Source organism: Neoarius graeffei, chromosome 16 (assembly GCF_027579695.1).
Source record: "Neoarius graeffei isolate fNeoGra1 chromosome 16, fNeoGra1.pri, whole genome shotgun sequence".
Lineage (NCBI taxonomy): Eukaryota > Metazoa > Chordata > Actinopteri > Siluriformes > Ariidae > Neoarius > Neoarius graeffei.
In genome coordinates, this window is record NC_083584.1 from 50986903 (window position 1) to 51005879 (window position 18977).

The window sequence follows — 18977 nt, forward strand, 5'->3', positions numbered from 1 at the left end:
TCTTCCTGGATTTTGCCGAGTGAGTTTCGGACTGTGCTGCTGCACCTACTTCCTGCCTGTTCTCCTCACGAGCCTACTCATCAGGTATGCCTCAGTTTATTTCCAGTAGTTGTTTATTGGGTCCAATCTGTTTCTGTAACCTCTGGGTAATGACAGAATATATCTGCCTCACCATGGACCCAACAGACTCCAATGCTCTCAGATCTGCATTGGCTTAACAAGGCTCTGTTCTCAGATCCCAACAGCCAGAGAGCATAGCTGTTCACAACAGCATGTCCTCCATCACTGATACCCTACAAAGACTCTCCTTACAGATGGAAAGCCTTCAGGCTTCAATCGCAGGCTGACCAGCATCGGCTCCAACCAGTCAACTGGCCGCTCAGGCCTTACCCCCTCCATGAGCCTCGACTCCCTGCTACACAGCCGTATGATGGTGCACCCGGGGCCTGCCATTCATTTCTCTCACAGTACTCCTTAGCCATGGATCTTCAGGTGTCTGCTTTCTTGTCTGAAAGTAGTGTAGCTTATGTCATCATGCTCTTAACAGGAAAAGCATGGTTGTGGGGAACAGCTATTTAGGATGTCAGGACACCCTGCTGTTCAAGTTTCAGGGAGTTCACTGAGGAAATGCAAAAAGTTTTTGACTATTCCCCCAAGGGCAGGGAGGCAGCAGACAGCCGATGGGGCTGAAGCAAGGTGCTCATTCAGTTAATGATTACACCATCGAATTCTGGACTCTTGCCACAGCTGTTGACTGGAACATGAGTGCCTTGTATGAGGCCTTCTTTCATGGGCTAAATCATGTAATCTTGGATGAGATTGCACCTCATGACCTTCCTGACAGCCTGGATGCCTTGATAGACCTGGCCAATCGGGTGGACACTTGCCTTCTGCTGCATAATCAGTGAAGGGATTGGAGGTGGATCCCAAGGGTCAAACCCAGGATCATCACCTCTCTGTCAGAGGGTATCACTCCCTGGTAAGGTGGAGCCCATGCGATTAGGCAGGACCTGGGTAACCCTGGAGGAAAGAAGACACCATCGAGAAATTAGTTCCTGCTTTTACTGTGGACAGTCTGGGCATTTAATCTCCCATTGCTCAGTCAAAGGGGGCAGCCCTTCAGTAGATGCAGGGATAAGGGTGGGCATCTCTACACACACTTCCCCTGCTGCTCGGTCAATGTTGGCCATTGAGATCTCATTCCAAAACAAGGTCCAGTCTGTTCAAGCCCTCATTGATTCCAGTGTGGACCAAAGCTTTATCAGGACTTCCTGGGTGAAAGAATTGGGCATCCCCTTGTGTCAGCTAGATTGCCCCCTTGTGACCAGAGCTCCAAATAGGGCTGAAGTCAGTCCCATTTCCCATGTCTCTGACCCAGTTACTTTGAAGGCTTCAGGTAATCACATTGAATCAATTTCATTCTACTCCATGAATCCCTTGAGTTTATTGTCCTTGGCCTTCCCTGATTATGCCTTCATAACCTCCACATTAACTGGAGTGATGGAACTTCTTTCTTGGAGTACTCACTGCCTGGCCTCCTGCCTATCTTCTGCTCAGACTCCTCTGGCCCCTCTTGTCACCAGTCCTGATGAGATAATAGATCTTTCCAATGTGCCCCCCAAATATCTGGACTTTCGTCTGGTATTCAGTAAGGCTTGCACCACCTCTCTTCTTCCACATCGACTTTATGATTGCACCATAGAGCTGTTACCTGGAACCACACCTCTCAGGGGTCGTATCTATTCTTTTTTCCCCCTGGAGTGGGAGGCCATGGACAAATATATCTCAGAGTCTCTAGTGGCTGGCATTATTTATCCATCATCCTTTCCAGCTGGAGAAGGGTTCTTTTTTGTAGAGAAGAAAGACAAATCTTCAGGCCCTGCATTGACTATCGGGGACTTAATGCTATCACTATCAAGAACTGTTATCCTGTACCACTCATGTCCACTGCCTTCAAGTTACTCCAGGGGCCCCAGTTTTTTACTAAGTAGGACCTCCACAATGCCTACCACCTGGTGTGAATAAGAGGAGGAGATGAGTGGAAGATGGCATTTAACACTCCAGTGGGCCACTATAAATACCTGGTTCTTCTGTTTGGGCTCACTAATGCCCCCACTGTCTTTCAAGCCCTGGTCAATTATGTCTTATGAGATTTCATTAACCAGTTCACTTTTGTTTATCTCAATGATATCCTCATCTTATCCCCCACATTGGAAGTCCACCAGCCATACATCAGACAGGTCCTGCAATGACTCCTTGAGAACCAACTCTTCACCAAAGCAGAGAAGTGTGAGTTTCACAAGCACACATTGTCCTTCTTGAGGTTTGTGTTTTCCCCTGGGGTGGTCCAAATGGACCCTGACAAGGTCAAGGTGGTCTCTGAGTGGCCTGTTCCCTCTTCCCATAAGGAACTGCAGTGCTTTTGGGGTTTTGCTAACTTTTATAGGAGGTTTATCAGGAACTATAGCACCATTGCTGCTCCCCTGACCAAACTCCTATCCTCCAAGCACCCCTTCTCATGGACCAACCATGCTGGGAGTTCCTTCTCCTCTCTAAAGAGTAGATTCACCATGGTGCCAGTTCTCATCATCTCAGACCCTGCCATTCAGTTTATCCTTGAAGTGGATGCCTCAGACATGGGCGTTGGGGCTGTCCTGTCCCAGAGGTCAGCCAAGGATAACAAGGTGCATCCCTGGGCATTTTTCTCTCATTGCATGACTCCAGTGGAATGTAACTATGGCACTGGTGATCGAGAACTACTAGCTATCAAGCTGGCCCTGGAAGAGTGGAGGCATTGGTTGGAGGGGACTGAAATTCCATTCATCATATGGACTGATCATAAGAACTTTGAGTACCTCAGGTCTGCTAAATGCCTCAACACATGTCAAGCCAGGTGGTTGTTGTTTTTTTCTCCCACTTCAACTTTGTGCTCTCCTTAAGACCAGGCTCAAAGAAAGTCAAACCAGATGCTCTTTCTAGGCAGTTTTCTCTGGACTTCCAGCAAGGTACTGCTGAGCTCATCCTCCCTGTCTATTCTCTTCTGGCTGCTGCCCGGCTCTACTTAGAAACTGTTGTCCAAAATGCCCTGCCAAGTGATCCAGGACCAGGTAATGGTCCACCTAACTGTCTGTATGTGCCTCCTTGTGTGCACTCCCAGGTGCTTCAGTGGGGACACAGCTCCTTCCTAGCCTGTCACCCTGGGGCAACCTGGACCCTTGCTGTCCTCAGGCAATGCTTCTGGTGGCTGACCATCCAGTGAGATGTTAGGGCCTTTGTGGCAGCCTTTGATGTCTGCTCCAGAAACAAGACAAGCAACCAACCTGCTGCCGGACTATTAAGACCCTTACCTGTACCTCACCGTCCTTGGTCCCACATTGCAGTGGATTTTGTCACTGGCTTCCACAGCTCCAAGGGTAATATTGCATTGTGACAATCATTGATCGCTTCTCTAATACTGCTCACTTCAGTCCCCTCCCTAAGCTGCTTTCAGCTAAAGAGATGGCATAACTGTTTGTCAACCATGTGTTCTGGATTCACAGTCTGCCTACGAACATTGTGTCTGACAGAGGTCCCCAGTTCTCTGCTCACTTCTGGAAGGAGTTCTGCAAGCTCAATGGGGCAACTCCCAGCCTCTCCTCAGGTTACCACCCCCAGACTAATGGGCAGACTGAGTGTACCAATCAGAAGCTAGAGGTCACTGTATGATGCCTAACATCTGGTGATTCTTCCTCCTGGAGCCAGACACTTCCTTGGATTGAATATGCCCACAACAGCCTCCTCTCATTGTCCAATGGACTGACTCCCTTCCAGTGTTGCCTCAGTTACCAGCCCCTTCTTTTCTCGGAACAGGAGGAGGAGGCATCTGTTCCTTTGGATCATGCCTTTATCTTAAGCTGTTGCAGAATTTGGGTACATGCTAGATGTCACCTGTTACATACCAGTCATATGTACAAGAGGATAGCAGATTGACATCACAGGCTGGCTCCTGTCTACCATCCGGAACAAAAGGTCATGTTGTCCACATCCAATCTCCCTCTCAGGTTCCCTCATATAAGCTAGCCCCCAGGTTCATTGGCCCCCTTCCTATTGCTAAGGTCATTAACCGCATGACTGTGAGGTTGTGCCCAAGTTTATGCGGTCCCTCCACCCATCCTTTCATGTCTCCCAATTGAGACCCCTGGTCTCCAGTCCCTTCTCTCCCTTTCCAAGGCTTCTCCCCCTCCCAGGGTTATCAATGGAGGGGAGGCCTACACACTCAGGAAACTACTAATGGCCCTTTTCCACTACCCTTTTTCAGCTCACTTCAGCTCGCTTCAGCTCACTTCAGCCCGACACGGCTCGCGTTTCGACTACCAAAAACCAGCACGACTCAGCTCGCTTCAGCCCTGCTTAGCCCCTAAAACTCGCACCGTTTTGGAGTGGGGCTGAAGCGAGCCAAACCGTGCCGAGTGAGGCTGGGGGCGTGAGCAGACACTCCCCTGTGCACTGATTGGTGAGGAGGAGTGTCCTCACACGCCCCGCGAGCGCGCTGGGATCTGTAAACACCGCAAACCCGGAAGAAGAATAATTACGAATTACGAGAATTTCTGAAGCCTTATGCGCCTCGCCTCATCTATATGCTCTTGCCAGTATCTGTCCGCGTTGTCGGTGACAACAAGCCACAGCACCAAGACCAGCAACACTAACGACTCCATGTCCTCCATGTTTATTGTTTACTATTCGGGTCGTGAGACTACCGCTGAAAAGATCACTGAATCAGTGACATACAGAGCATCGTGGATGAGTTCGCGGAGTGCAAGGCTCGTCGTATGCCCTTCAAATAATGCGCACAGTAGGCTATTGATGTTTTATTATGAGCCATGTACAGTATGTCGCCTAATGTTTTTTTTGTTTCTGAGTTACATGTTCGTTTGAAGGACTTAATGTACAAAATAACATAGTTGCACCCCGTAGTGTTGAAATTGGTAAACACAGTGCATTCAGTGAGGTTTGCACCGCCCTCCTTTTATTTCTGACTCTTCCTGTCACCGTTGCAACCTCTGAGCGCTCATTCGTATGCCCTTCAAATAATGTGCGCAGTATAGGCTATTGATGTTTTATTATGAGCCATGTACAGTATCCTAATGTTTTTTGTTTCTGAGTTACATGTTCGTTTGAAGGACTTGATGTACTAAATAACATAGTTGCACCCGGTAGTGTTGAAATTGGTAAACACCGCAGTTGCGGACATTTTGTAGCCTAAAATGATGTTATGATAAGCTTTAATAAAGGGCCCGGTCATTTGCCCCGCCCCCGGCCCGGCTCTGACTTGTTCCGCCACTGTCACTGATGTCACTGTTTGCGCTGCTTAACGACATCACATGACGTCTACCCACTTTCGCTAACTCCACCCAATGTGTCCACCCACTTCCAGCCAGCACGGTTCAGCGCGGTTGTAGTCGAAATGCAACTCCAACAGCCCCGCTCAGCCCGACTCAGCTCGACTCGGCACGGCACGGCTCAGCCGCGTTTGTAGTGGAAAAGCGGCATAAAGGTCTGTCAACAAAGTTGGGGGGGGGGGTACAGTATCTGGTCAACTGGGAGGGCTATGGCCTGGAAGAGAGGTGTTGGGTGCCAGCACATTTCATCCTCGACCCAGTGCTCATCAGTGATTTTCACCACAAGAACCCAGTAGCTCTGTCTCTGATGCCCAGAGGCATCTGTAAGGGGGGGAAGGGCTGTCACAATCCAGCCTGGAACTTCCAAATCCTGACCTGTGCCTTTATGCTCCACTCCATGTTTTCCCTGTTCTCCCTGCACTGCACTGGCATACCTGCTATGCACTTACTATTAGCCACCCTATATAAACACACCAAGGAGAATTACACAATGCAGTTGTGCAGTTGGAACTCCCGTGGCCTCCAGGTTGTGACATTGGATTCATATTTAATTAAATAAATTCTAGTTAAAGCCATGCCTACTTCATTCATACAAATTTGAATACAGATATGGAAGCAGATATTTGGAGCACTTGAGAACCAGGTTAAACCAAGGAGCCATGCACACCCATGCTCCCCAGCCAGTGAGGGAAATTTCTATGGTTACACTCTTTCACTTTCTCTCTCCCTCTCTCTCGGATAGGGCACCTGTTGCTAGAAAAGCCTTGTGTCTCATTGAGACAAGGGCATGTCTCTGCTTGTGGCATTTGGGGTCCAATTGTAGGCTGATAATCCCACTTCTGAAGCTCTCATAATAGTTCCAGCAAGCTGAGGAGAATTATGTCTGTGACTGTTGTCAACAATCCCAGCATCCCTAACAAGATCCAGAACTTCACATGGTTGGATCTAACTGCCAAGCATAATAATGACTGCTATACATTGTGGTAATAAGATGGCTAACTTAATGGCAATGAAGTGTGTGGCCTGTTTTGGACTTGGGGAATTCTTTTCTGAGCTCACCATGAGACAAAAGACATCATTTGTGCCAGGATGGTAGATCTGTTCAAAATGGCCTGTTCCTCGGTGGAGGCTGAACTATTTGTACAAAACATTCTTTAAAGCTCACAATAAAAGCCTTGCACTATGTGGCACAGTCAATCACATTGCATTTGGTACTGTACAAAAGAATCCAGTGTTGTGGATGTGATCTCATTTTGTTATTGAGGCAGAGAAAAAGCAGAGAAGTTTTTCATTCTCTGCTTTTTATGCTTAGCAGTGTTTGCCAGACACAGGTGTTATCCTCCTGACTCCCAGCAGTTCAAATTTGTTCTTTCTGGAGGACATTTGTAAACCTGAATATCTCCCACCCCTTACATAGTACCGAGCTAACTCCTACTGTGCCTTAAAGAGGACATTTAGAACTTTTAAATGATACCTCATTTGTAGGGGTGGGGTTTTGGGAACTTCCTTTTCCTCTGCAAAGAAAATGGCTTCCCTCACCACAAAGGCATTTTACGGTCAAAGGAAAAGTGCGTGCATAATACTTTAAACTTAACAAATGTTGTCTTCAAATATTGGTGTTATGTTTTACACAAACCTCTTAAGAATACATTAAATCAATTTATGAGTTAATGTAACATGTTTTACCACAATATTTTCCCCTTTTAAGAAATGTCCTCCGTAGTGGACATTTGTAGTTGCTTTTTTTATTTTGTTCTGTATTTTTTGCAAATCAGAAGGCAGGGAGTCACTATCAGAGGCAGAGAAGATTTTACTGCAAATTGTTGAGGGAAACTCAGACATTGAGTTGTCTGATGAGGAAGAGCAAGGTGGGGTGTTTGAAGGTGAAGCAGAGGCAGAGGATTCAGACAGCTCTGAGGATGAAGGTGAAGCAGGGCAAGTACAGGCAGAGGAGCAAGAAGATGCCTGATGCTCCTCATCTTCGTCCAGCTATCGTCCACTATGGAGCAAGACTACAATGTACACATTGACTTTATATTTTCATGCAAATACATTACAATTTACAGAAAACATTTTTCACTTGGGCGGCACGGTGGTGTAGTGGTTAGCGCTGTCGCCTCACAGCAAGAAGGTCCGGGTTCGAGCCCCATGGCCAGCGAGGGCCTTTCTGTGTGGAGTTTGCATGTTCTCCCCGTGTCCACGTGGGTTTCCTCCGGGTGCTCCGGTTTCCCCCACAGTACAAAGACATGCAGGTTAGGTTAACTGGTGACTCTAAATTGACCGTAGGTGTGAGTGTGAATGGTTGTCTGTGTCTATGTGTCAGCCCTGTGATGACCTGGCGACTTGTCCAGGGTGTACCCCGCCTTTCACCCATAGTCAGCTGGGATAGGCTCCAGCTTGCCTGCGACCCTGTAGAAGGATAAAGCAGCCTTGACACCTGGCCGTACTTTGGTGAGGAGGGGCCTGACTCTCCACAAGAGATCTCCTTTTTTATTGTCTTCAGAAACATCAAGGTCATTGACAATCTTAATAGAATTTCTTAGTTTGTAGAACCGATTTCTCATAATCGATTCTGCCACAATTTGAACCCTGGTATTAGCCGCCCAATACATTTGAATGTTTGGGTAACCTAGACAGCCCATGTAAATGGAACTTCCAAAGAAGGTCTTCAGCTCTTCAGGAGAGGTGTTTAGAGATGCTCCTGACACAAGGACTTCACGCTGATTTGTGCACATGGCCATTTTTGCAAACACAGTGTTGTTGATGTATTGTTCAAAATATTTCATTGGTGTCCAGTTTTGCCATGTTGTGGCACCATTGTTCTGGATAACTGGAGGATCAACCAGTTGGGGTTTGAATCTAAAGAAACTTGACTTAAAATGATTATGAAACTTAGTTTCTTTTTTGTCTTTGTCATCTATTGTTGCTTTTCTTTAGATTCAAACCCCAACTGGTAATTTGTAAGTGGAATTGTTTGTATTTTCATTTACAGATTGTGATTATCATACTATTTCACATGTATGACGTTCCGATGTCCACTGTAGAGGACATTATATCTTAAAAATAAAAACTTTTTTTTTCATAAAAACTCTTGTCAATGTCCTCATTCCCTTTCAAACAATTGGGGAAGTTAAAAAAATAGAGATTTAAAAACTTTTTTCCCCCTGGTAGTCATGGTTGGATCTAACTGCCAAGCATAATAATGACTGCTATATACATTGTGGTAATAAGATGGCTAGCTTAATGGCAATGAAGTGTGTGGCCTGTTTTGGACTTGGGGAATTCTTTTCTGAGCTCACCATGAGACAAAATACATCATTTGTGCCAGGATGGTAGATCTGTTCAAAATGGCCTGTTCCTCTGTGGAGGCTGAGCTATTTGTACAAAACATTCTTTAAAGCTCACAATAAAAGCTTTGCACTATGTGGCACAGTCAATCACATTGCATTTGGTACTGTACAAAAGAATCCAGTGTTGTGGATGTGATCTCATTTTGTTATTGAGGCAGAGAAAAAGCAGAGAAGTTTTTCATTCTCTGCTTTTTATGCTTAGCAGTGTTTGCCAGACACAGGTGTTATGACTACCAAGTTATTTAGGGTACATTGGGTCAGATTCAACTTTGAATCAGGGCCTAAATTTGCCAGCTTAGCTCAGTATGTCACAGCATTAACATCCAGGTGATGCACAAGTGAGTGTTGCAGTATCGTTTGCAACATGGTTCAATTACTCAGCATTTTGTGAGGGATTGAGGAGTTATGTGGGTAGAAACCATCTCCAACCAACTAGTAGCAGAAACCCAGAGAACTTAGTAGCTAAACCAAGAATAGCATGTGTTATGATGGGGGAAAAACACTCAAGCATGCTAGCAGTTTGTAACCAAATCCAACTATTCATTCAGGTGGTGGAAGCTATGGAAATTCTTGAGTGGAGACAGTAAGGGAGAACCAATTAAACAGGGAAATGAGTGTGAATGGAGTGAAAACACCTAAGCCTCAGTGTTTTCTCTTAGCAGAAAATGCCAACAGAGGGCCTAAGCAAAAAGGTAGAATGAGGAGTGAATGGCAGGATTCCCAACTCCTGCTTCAATGTTGTGTGGTAGTGGATCCAACTCATACAGCAGGCTCAACAGCCAACAGAGCACAGTACAGGGACAGATACCCATTGAACCATATAAACCACCGGCCCACCAGTCTGTATACAGCAAGCTAGAATCACTGAATTATACTGCTGGCATACTGTATGTCCATTGTTTGGTGGGGGACACAAAAAGCTTGAAAGGGATGGCACAGAGGGAGAATCCAGAGAGGTGAGCAACTACTACTGAGCAACAGCAAAGAGCAGTTAATAAGGCTAACTTACAGACAGCTAAGTAAGCTAATAAGGCTAGCAATGTTTAATGGGGGACACTTTGAGAGTTCCTGAATCCACATTATACTTGCAAAAATGCTTCAGATGAGATGTTTTAAAATAAAAGTAACAAAAGCCTTCTTTGATGTAGAACAGTGGGGAAAGTCCTCACTAAGACCATTTTATAACTACAGTAAAGGATATAACAGATGCTCCAATGTAGTAATTCATATTTGTATAGCTCCCTCTCCCTGCTTTTAATAGATACTAACCATCTTCTGAAGCTATTTCAAAGAATAGCTCTGATGCTGCTGTTGCCACAGCAACCTAAAATCTATAAACTCCCATGCAGTTTCCTAGCAGAGCAGTGTGATTTTCCCCTTCCTCATCTCCAAGCATGTACTTTGAAACATTTTCTTAGTGCTCACTGCATTGTCTTTTTCAAGGCATTTTAAAAAAAAATTTACTATGTATTATGTAGGACATACTGTACTCTCTGCACTGATGTCTTTTAAGTTGATTTTATAATAAGAGTAACAATATTGTGTACTTGTTGCAGAGCTTGGGTTTTAGAGAGAATAACATAATTTTCTCCTAATGTAGGCAGCACAGTTAGCTGTACTACAGATTAATATAAAGAGTATTTGCAATTAAAATCTAAAGTTCATTAAACAACACTGCACAGGGTGGCATCACATGACCAGCACTGAGATAGCTGCTTGAGATTTTGCTGTTTTGTGCTTTCCTAGGATTTTTTTAATTTTATAATCCATTTATTATTGCAGCATCATCAAAGTAACATATTTTCATATATTCAACAGAATGCGATCAAAAAGGGAAAGAAAAGCTAGCTAGCTGGGAAAGGATGGAGAAGCTAATGCTAACCATGGTGAACATTACATTACAGGCATTTAGCAGGTGCTCTTACGCAGAGCAACCCCAGGAGCAGTTGGGGGTTAGGTGCCTTGCTCAAGGGCATTTCAGCCATTCCTGCTGGTCAAGGGACTCAAACCAGTGACCTTTTGGTCCCACAGCTGCTTCTCAAACCATTCGGCCATGGTTTCCCCCAGAAGTCATACCAGAAGTTAAATTGTCTTGATAACACTGACGTTCAACTGCAATTTCTTCTCAAGAGACCTCTCTCACCTCCCTTACTGACAGAGGAGCAAAGGATGAGAAACAGACTGAAAGTGGAATTACCACTATAGCAAATGGTCATGAGCACCAGTTAGCTAATCTAAAAAGAGAACTACAATAAAAGGCTGATGAGTCTCCTTAGAGAACAGAGGATACCAGAAAAAAAACATGGGGTTGCCAGGGAACATAGAAGGCAACACTACACTGACAGATTTTCTGCAAATCCATACAATATACAGTTCATTCCTGGCTTGATTTTCTATCAGAATCCTTGAGGCTCATAGAAAAAAATCTTAGATCTCTTTCTTTTGTCTCCACATTGAAAAATCAAGATTTTCTAATTTTCATGTGTCAGGAATTGGTTGTGGAGGCAGATGAAAGTGCAGATTAGTGTCTATTAATGTGAAGCACACAATAACAGAGACAGTGAACATGAAATGAAACAAAACAAATAAAAAATAGATATGCATGGCAATAGCATGACCACAAAGAGGACTAAGAGACATAAAACAACAAAAGCTAGACAATGAGACACACAGGCTCTATAATTTAAAAAGTGACACTAATTAGGTGAAACAGGAAACAGGAATGGGTGATGGCGGCACGGTGGTGTAGTGGTTAGCGCTGTCACCTCACAGCAAGAAGGTCTGGGTTCAAGCCCCGTGGCCGGTGAGGGCCTTTCTGTGTGGAGTTTGCATGTTCTCCCCGTGTCCGCGTGGGTTTCCTCCGGGTGCTCCGGTTTCCCCCACAGTCCAAAGACATGCAGGTTAGGTTAACTGGTGACTCTAAATTGACCGTAGGTGTGAGTGTGAATGGTTGTCTGTGTCTATGTGTCAGCCCTGTGATGACCTGGCGACTTGTCCAGGGTGTACCCCGCCTTTCGCCCGTAGTCAGCTGGGATAGGCTCCAGCTTGCCTGCGACCCTGTAGAACAGGATAAAGCGGCTAGAGATGATGAGATGAGATGAGATGAGATGAGATGAGATGAGATGAGGAATGGGTGATCAGTGAAGCATGTCACTTAGTTAAGTGGTGCACTAAGGCTCATGACATTGTGCTTCACCAACAAAGAAACCATGTCAGCATCACGTTCGTTCTTGTTTTATCTTGTTTTATTTTGTTTTGTCTGGTTTTAAGTATGTGTAAGCTTCTTTATTGAGATTTTAAGTGTGCACAGTGTTTTTACTGACTTAATATGGATCCGTTACACCCCAAGCTGTTTGTTTTACTACTTCTCCTGTTCACACTGTATGTCAGTTGTGCAAACGAAGCCAGGAGGCAATACAGCAGGAATGAGCTGCTGAAACTGAACTGTGTGGGGCCGGCTGGCATGCCAAGTGTCATGCTACAGGTTCCAGACCTCATTTTGAGACTAAGACACAAGAATAAATCCTCCGACAGAGCACAGGAGAATGGAAGGCGGAAGAGAGGGAAGCGAGGGGGTGTCTGGCTATGGCTGAGGAAACTGCAGCTCAATCGGACCCCACTGTCCTCGATGATCCTGGCGAATGTTCAGTCCCTCAGGAACAAAGTGGATGAACTTCAGGGAAATGTCCGCTTTCAGAAGGATTTTAAAGACTGCTGTGTGATGGCGTTCACAGAGACCTGGCTAATTGAGCATGACCAGAATGGTGACCTGTCAGTCAGCAGCTTCGGAGCACTGCACCGTCAAGATTGTGATGCTAAGGTGATGGGGAAAACACAGGAAGGAGGAGTATACCTCTACACTAACCTGAGATACTGCACTTCTGTGACTTTGAGAGAGCGCATCTACACTCCTGATGTGGAACTTTTATCAGTATCTCTGTGCCCCTTTTACCTGCCCTGTGAGTTTCTCCAGCTTTTTATCACCAATGTGTATATTCACCTGAAAGCCAATGGGTCTTCTGCCTGTAAAACTATTTATGATGTTGTGCAGAAGCTTCAATCTATCTTGCCTGATGCCCCGAACTTTGTACTGAGTGATTTTAACCACATTTCCCTTAAAAAGACAGTTCCTAACTTTACTCAATATGTAACATGTCCCACCAGGCAGGATAAGACTCTCAACCTCTGTTATGGGTCAGTGAAGGAGGCATATAAATCTTTTCCTTTACCTCCCCTGGGAAATGGAGATCTCAACTGTGTCCACCTTCTACCCACATACAGAACTGTTCTAAAGAGGGAGAAAGTCCAAATAAAGGACATTAAAAACTGGACAGAGGAGTCTGTGCAGTGCTTGCAGGACTGTTTTGACTGCACAGACTGGAATATATTTATAGACGCATGTGATGAGGATTTAGATGAACTAGCAGATGTAACATGTTCCTATGTGGCCTTCTGCAGAGACATCATCATACCATGCAAGAAGGTCAGAATTTTCCCCAATAACAAGCCCTTGGTTACAAAATCTGTGAAATCCAGTTTACAGATAAAGAGATGTGCTTTTAAGTCTGATTCTGTCCCTGTTTTGCACACAGCCACTAAGGAGCTGAAAATTAACATTTTAAAAGCAAAACAGGACTATAAAATTAAACTAGAAGACAAAATGGCTGCAAATAATCTTGGCTCTGCCTGGTCAAGTAAAAGCCATAGCCATAGCAGGCATAAGTAACCCAAAAAATAGAAGCACTGTCACTTTAGAGGGCTTTGACTCAGACTCTGATCTAGCAAATGCTCTTAATTGTTTTTTTTCTTGATTTGATGTTTTTGATTTTAGCAAGGGCGGCACGGTGGTGTAGTGGTTAGCGCTGTCGCCTCACAGCAAGAAGGTCCGGGTTTGAGCCCCGTGGCCAGCGAGGGCCTTTCTGTGTGGAGTTTGCATGTTCTCCCCGTGTCCACGTGGGTTTCCTCCGGGTGCTCCGGTTTCCCCCACAGTCCAAAGACATGCAGGTTAGGTTAACTGGTGACTCTAAATTGACCGTAGGTGTGAGTGTGAATGGTTGCCTGTGTCTATGTGTCAGCCCTGTGATGACCTGGCGACTTGTCCAGGGTGTACCCTGCCTTTTGCCCGTAGTCAGCTGGGATAGGCTCCAGCTTGCCTGCGACCCTGTAGAAGGATAAAGCGGCTAGAGATAATGAGATGAGATGAGATGATTTTAGCAAAGAGATGCAGGAAGTGAGTCATAAACTTGAAGACAACCATCATTTCAATATTGAACACACAGATATTGTGAAGGCTTTCTCTTCCATAAAGACAAATAAGATCAAGGGACCTGATAACATCTGTGGTTGACTGCTCAAATCATGTGCCAAACAACTATGCCCAATATTTTATTATATTTTTAATAAGTCCTTACAGACTCAGCATGTCCCAAAATGTTGGAAGGATGTTGTAGTTGTCCCTGTTCCCAAGATAAAATGTCCAAGAACCCTGAATGATTTTAGACCCATTGCATTGACATCCATTGTGATGAAAACCTTTGAAAAATTGGTGAGGTCTGAAATCATAAAGAAGACAGAGAATGACCTGGATCCTCTGCAGTTTGTTTATAGACCACTGTGAGGAGTTTAGGTTGCCACAGTCACTTTAATGAACCTGCTTCTTAAACATCTTGAGGGAAAGAGAACACATGCAAGGCTTTTATTCACTGATTTTTCATCTGCTTTTAATACCATTCAACCCCACATTTTAACAGAGAGGCTTTTAGAACAATTTAATCTAAGTTTTAATCTTGTGGGCTGGATTTTAGATTTCTTAACAAACAGAACACAGAGAGTGAGAGTGAACGGCACTCTGTCTGATCAGGTCTGTTCCTCCGCTGGCTCCCCACAAGGATGCGTTCTGTCACCTCTCCTGTTCATCCTTTACACAAACGTGTCATAGCAGCAGGGAGGGCAGATTCATTTTAAAGTATGCAGATGACTCCATGATTGTCAGTCTGCTGAAGGACAATGAAACCTGCCACGGTCCAGTCATTCAGGACTTTGTTCAATGGTGTGACGAATCCTTTCTGCAGATGAACATATTACAAACCAAAGACATATTAATTGATTTTAGGAAATTCCTCCAGGCACAGGAACTCACTTTTATAAAGGGTCAGACAGTAGAATGTGTTGAAACATATAAGTATCTTGGCACAGTCATTGATAGTAAACTGACTTTTGAGGCAAACTGTGAAGCTGTATATAAAAAGGGGAACCAGTGTCTGTTTTGCCTCAGGAAACTGTCATCATTTCACATTGACAAAACACTGCTGACCCTGTTTTACCATGCTTTTACTGAATCGGTTTTATCTTTCTGCTTGGTGCCTTGGTTTGGTAATCTGTCGTCTAAAAATAAGAGGTGCCTGAACCAAATAGTGAAGTGGTCCAGTAAGCTGACGGGAGAGATGCAGTTAAATCCAGAATCACTGTACTCCAAACAGGTACAAAGGATATCTGGATCAATTTTAAAGGACACCTCTCACCCACTACATTGTGAGTTCCAGCCTCTCCCATCAGGACGTACAGTAGATATAAAGTACCACAATGTAAAACCAAGCATTATAAAAAACAGTTTTGTTCCTGCTGCCATAAGCCTTTTTAATAAGTCTTAGCTTCATGTGGGGTTTTTATGTTTTTATGTTTTAATGTTGTGTTTTATGTCACATGTTTTTTATCATGTTTTTTGATGTTATATGTTTATCACGCTGTGTTTTATGTGTTTTATGGTAGATGTTTTAAGTGTTGTTTGGCATGTGTGGAAGAGAAAGCTGACTCACTTCACTGCAAAACAAGTTTACCTTTGGGTATAAATAAAGTTACTTGACTTGACTTGATTTTGAGAGCAGCGCTAAAGGAGCACAACACATGATTACAGCGCTAAAGGAGCACAACACATCCTATACTAAAAAGACTCTGATCTATAATTCTACAATGACTTATTAGTTGAAACACTACAGAGAAGAATCCCACTCAATATTATGAGAAAAATCTTGGATTAGTTGGGGATGTAGCACTGGTTTGCTTACCCCACCAAGCTTCAGTGTCAACACAACAGAAAAGTAGAGTTATTTGATGACCCGGAGTCAGCATGCAAATTTATTGCCAATCTTGATTAATGACTATGGTGCTCTATTTCTACTGTATGGAGGACTAGTTTCCTGTCAACAACACACTGAAATAATACTGCTGACACTGCTGTGGTGAAGGAAAATTGGTGAAGAAATGGTGAAGGAAAATATAATTGTTGTGACTGTACTACTTCTGTTTATCATTCTGATTTTTGGCATGAAAAATGTGCTAGTATTTTATATTGTGTAATTTCTGCACATTTATTTGGTTTTTATGTCAGATATGTAGGATTACTGTTACATTCATTTTTGTAGCTCCAGCATTCCCAGTCTTTTTCAGCTTGAGACTCAAAAGAGAAATATGGTGTCTCACTGTGACCCAAATTTACAAAAGTACATCACAAATTGCCACATCTGCATTTATAAACTACTGACATGCATACACACGTAACTAATGCAAACATAACACACATTACTGACTCTTCCACCATCAAAATATGCATCCATTATCTATAGACCCCTTTCACATGACGTCACCGCGCCGCGAGATTTTGTTAAGCGCCATATTGGAAGACCAAGTACATGCACTCACAATATAAAACAAAGTACGAGCGAGAGTAAAGTGACACGATGGATGATAATTCAGGTTATGTGAGTACATTACCAGCTGCAGAAAGGGCACGGTATGTGGAGAAACTGGCTGTGATTGATGGGTTTGACCCATATGATAAGACTCGCGGCAAGGGAGAATGGAAACATAAGGAGGACCTGACACCAATTCTGCCATCTGTTTGCTACCCAGACATTGTAAACTATTTGTTGTTTACACCCAGTGCCTACACTCAGTGTTCGAACTATGCCGATATTTTCGGGGGGTCCCTTTTTTTCCCTTGGGGGTGTGTGTGCTTGCGCTTGTCTCAGAGCGCGGATCTCCAAACACATGAGAAGCCTATCTTACGCACATATCACGCGGACTCCACACCTCCACACACGCATCACGTCTGAAGTCATAACTCATCAGGGGAAATCGTGTCCGCATTGGCATGTTCAAAAAACAACCTCACGTCAACAATGATACCGCACGCAAGGAAAAAAAAAACAGTCAGGCTACTCAACAACCAACCTGGCAGCAGCGAGCAAGCCCCAAACCATCCTAAATTATTCTCATTCTCATTATCTCTAGCCGCTTTATCCTTCTACAGGGTCGCAGGCAAGCTGGAGCCTATCCCAGCTGACTATGGGCAAAAGGCGGGGTACACCCTGGACAAGTCGCCAGGTCATCACAGGGCTGACACATAGACACAGACAACCATTCACACTCACATTCACACCTACGGTCAATTTAGAGTCACCAGTTAACCTAACCTGCATGTCTTTGGACTGTGGGGGAAACCGGAGCACCCGGAGGAAACCCACGCGGACACGGGGAGAACATGCAAACTCCACACAGAAAGGCCTTCGCCGGCCACGGGGCTCGAACCCAGGACCTTCTTGCTGTGAGGCGACAGCGCTAACCACTACACCACCGTGCCGCCCCCTAAATTATTATTATCATTAAATTGTAGAAGTCTGGGAGGCTTGCTCCTCATACAGTTATCAACTTGGGGCCAATTTAGCATGTTTTAAATCTGAATTTCTTGCGTTTGCTTACCTCAAAGTGTCCGCAGATCATGCACAGACTTATCCATTATATCCACAGTTTTTTGCCAAGTCTCACACAGGTTTCTTTCAAGTCTACTGTTGGGCCAATAAATCATAAATAAAACAGCTCAGATTTGTTTGTTTAAGTCGTTTGCCACTCCACTTTATTCTCGTGGGTTCACATACTGCTGCTGTTATTTCCCCCTAATCACAAGTTTGTTGGTCTTCCAAAATGGCGCAGGGTCTGTTTACTTCCGGTTTTGGGTGACGTCAGTGAAAGGGGTCTATACCGCTTATCCATCAAGGTTGTAGGGGATGCTGGAGCCAATCCCAGATGACTTCAGGTGAGTGGTTGGGTACACCCTGGACAAGTCGCCAATCTACCACCGGATTAACATTGAGACAACCATTTACACCTATGAGCAAGTTAGAGTAGCCAGTTGGCCTAACCCACATGTCTTTGGACTGCAGGAGGAAACTGGAGCTCCCAGAGGAAACCAAAGCAAGAACAAGGAGAACATGCATACAGAAAGGCTTGAGTCAGCCATGAGGTTTGAACCCAGAATCTTCTTGCTGTGAGGTAATAGTGCTAACCACTGCACTACCATGCCACCTTACTGTCAAAACAGTGTTGAATAAATGCACTTTCACCTGCCTAATCCACATTAGGGACAAGCCTGTGAGTCAGGGACGGAATGTTGGAAGGTTACTCATGGACAGCAAGATAATGTCAGCAATCATGACTAACACTGACAAGTAATGTTACCTAGCTAGCAACACACCAATCACCAACTAACACACACACACACACACACACACACACAAAACAAACAATTCAAACGTGGACATACACTGACAAAAAACATGAATGGCTTATCTTTCTGGCATCAAAATACTGCCTCTTGAAAGTCTCTTCTTTGGACAGGAAAATTTGTTTTGACTTGTCCAGATACCGAGAATGCTTTGTTTGGAGATCTCATCTCATCTCATTATCTCTAGCCGCTTTATCCTTCTACAGGGTCGCAGGCAAGCTGGAGCGTATCCCAGCTGACTACGGGCGAAAGGCGGGTACACCCTGGACAAATCGCCAGGTCATCACAGGGCTGACACATAGACACAGACAACCATTCACACTTACGGTCAATTTAGAGTCACCAGTTAACCTAACCTGCATGTCTTTGGACTGTGGGGGAAACCAGAGCACCCGGAGGAAACCCACGCGGACACGGGGAGAACATGCAAACTCCGCACAGAAAGGCCCTTGCCGGCCACGGGGCTCGAACCCGGACCTTCTTGCTGTGAGGCGACAGCGCTAACCACTACACCACCGTGCCACCCTTGTTTGGAGATGTCTATCCAATTTGTTAATTTTTAAGCTTTCGGTGAGCACCTCTCCATATAACGCATTGAGGCCTCTCTCCATTTCTAAAGGCTTTGGTGAAGCCAATGTTAAACTCTTCCTTGTAGCTTTGACATCATACATGTGATTGACAGTGCTTCAA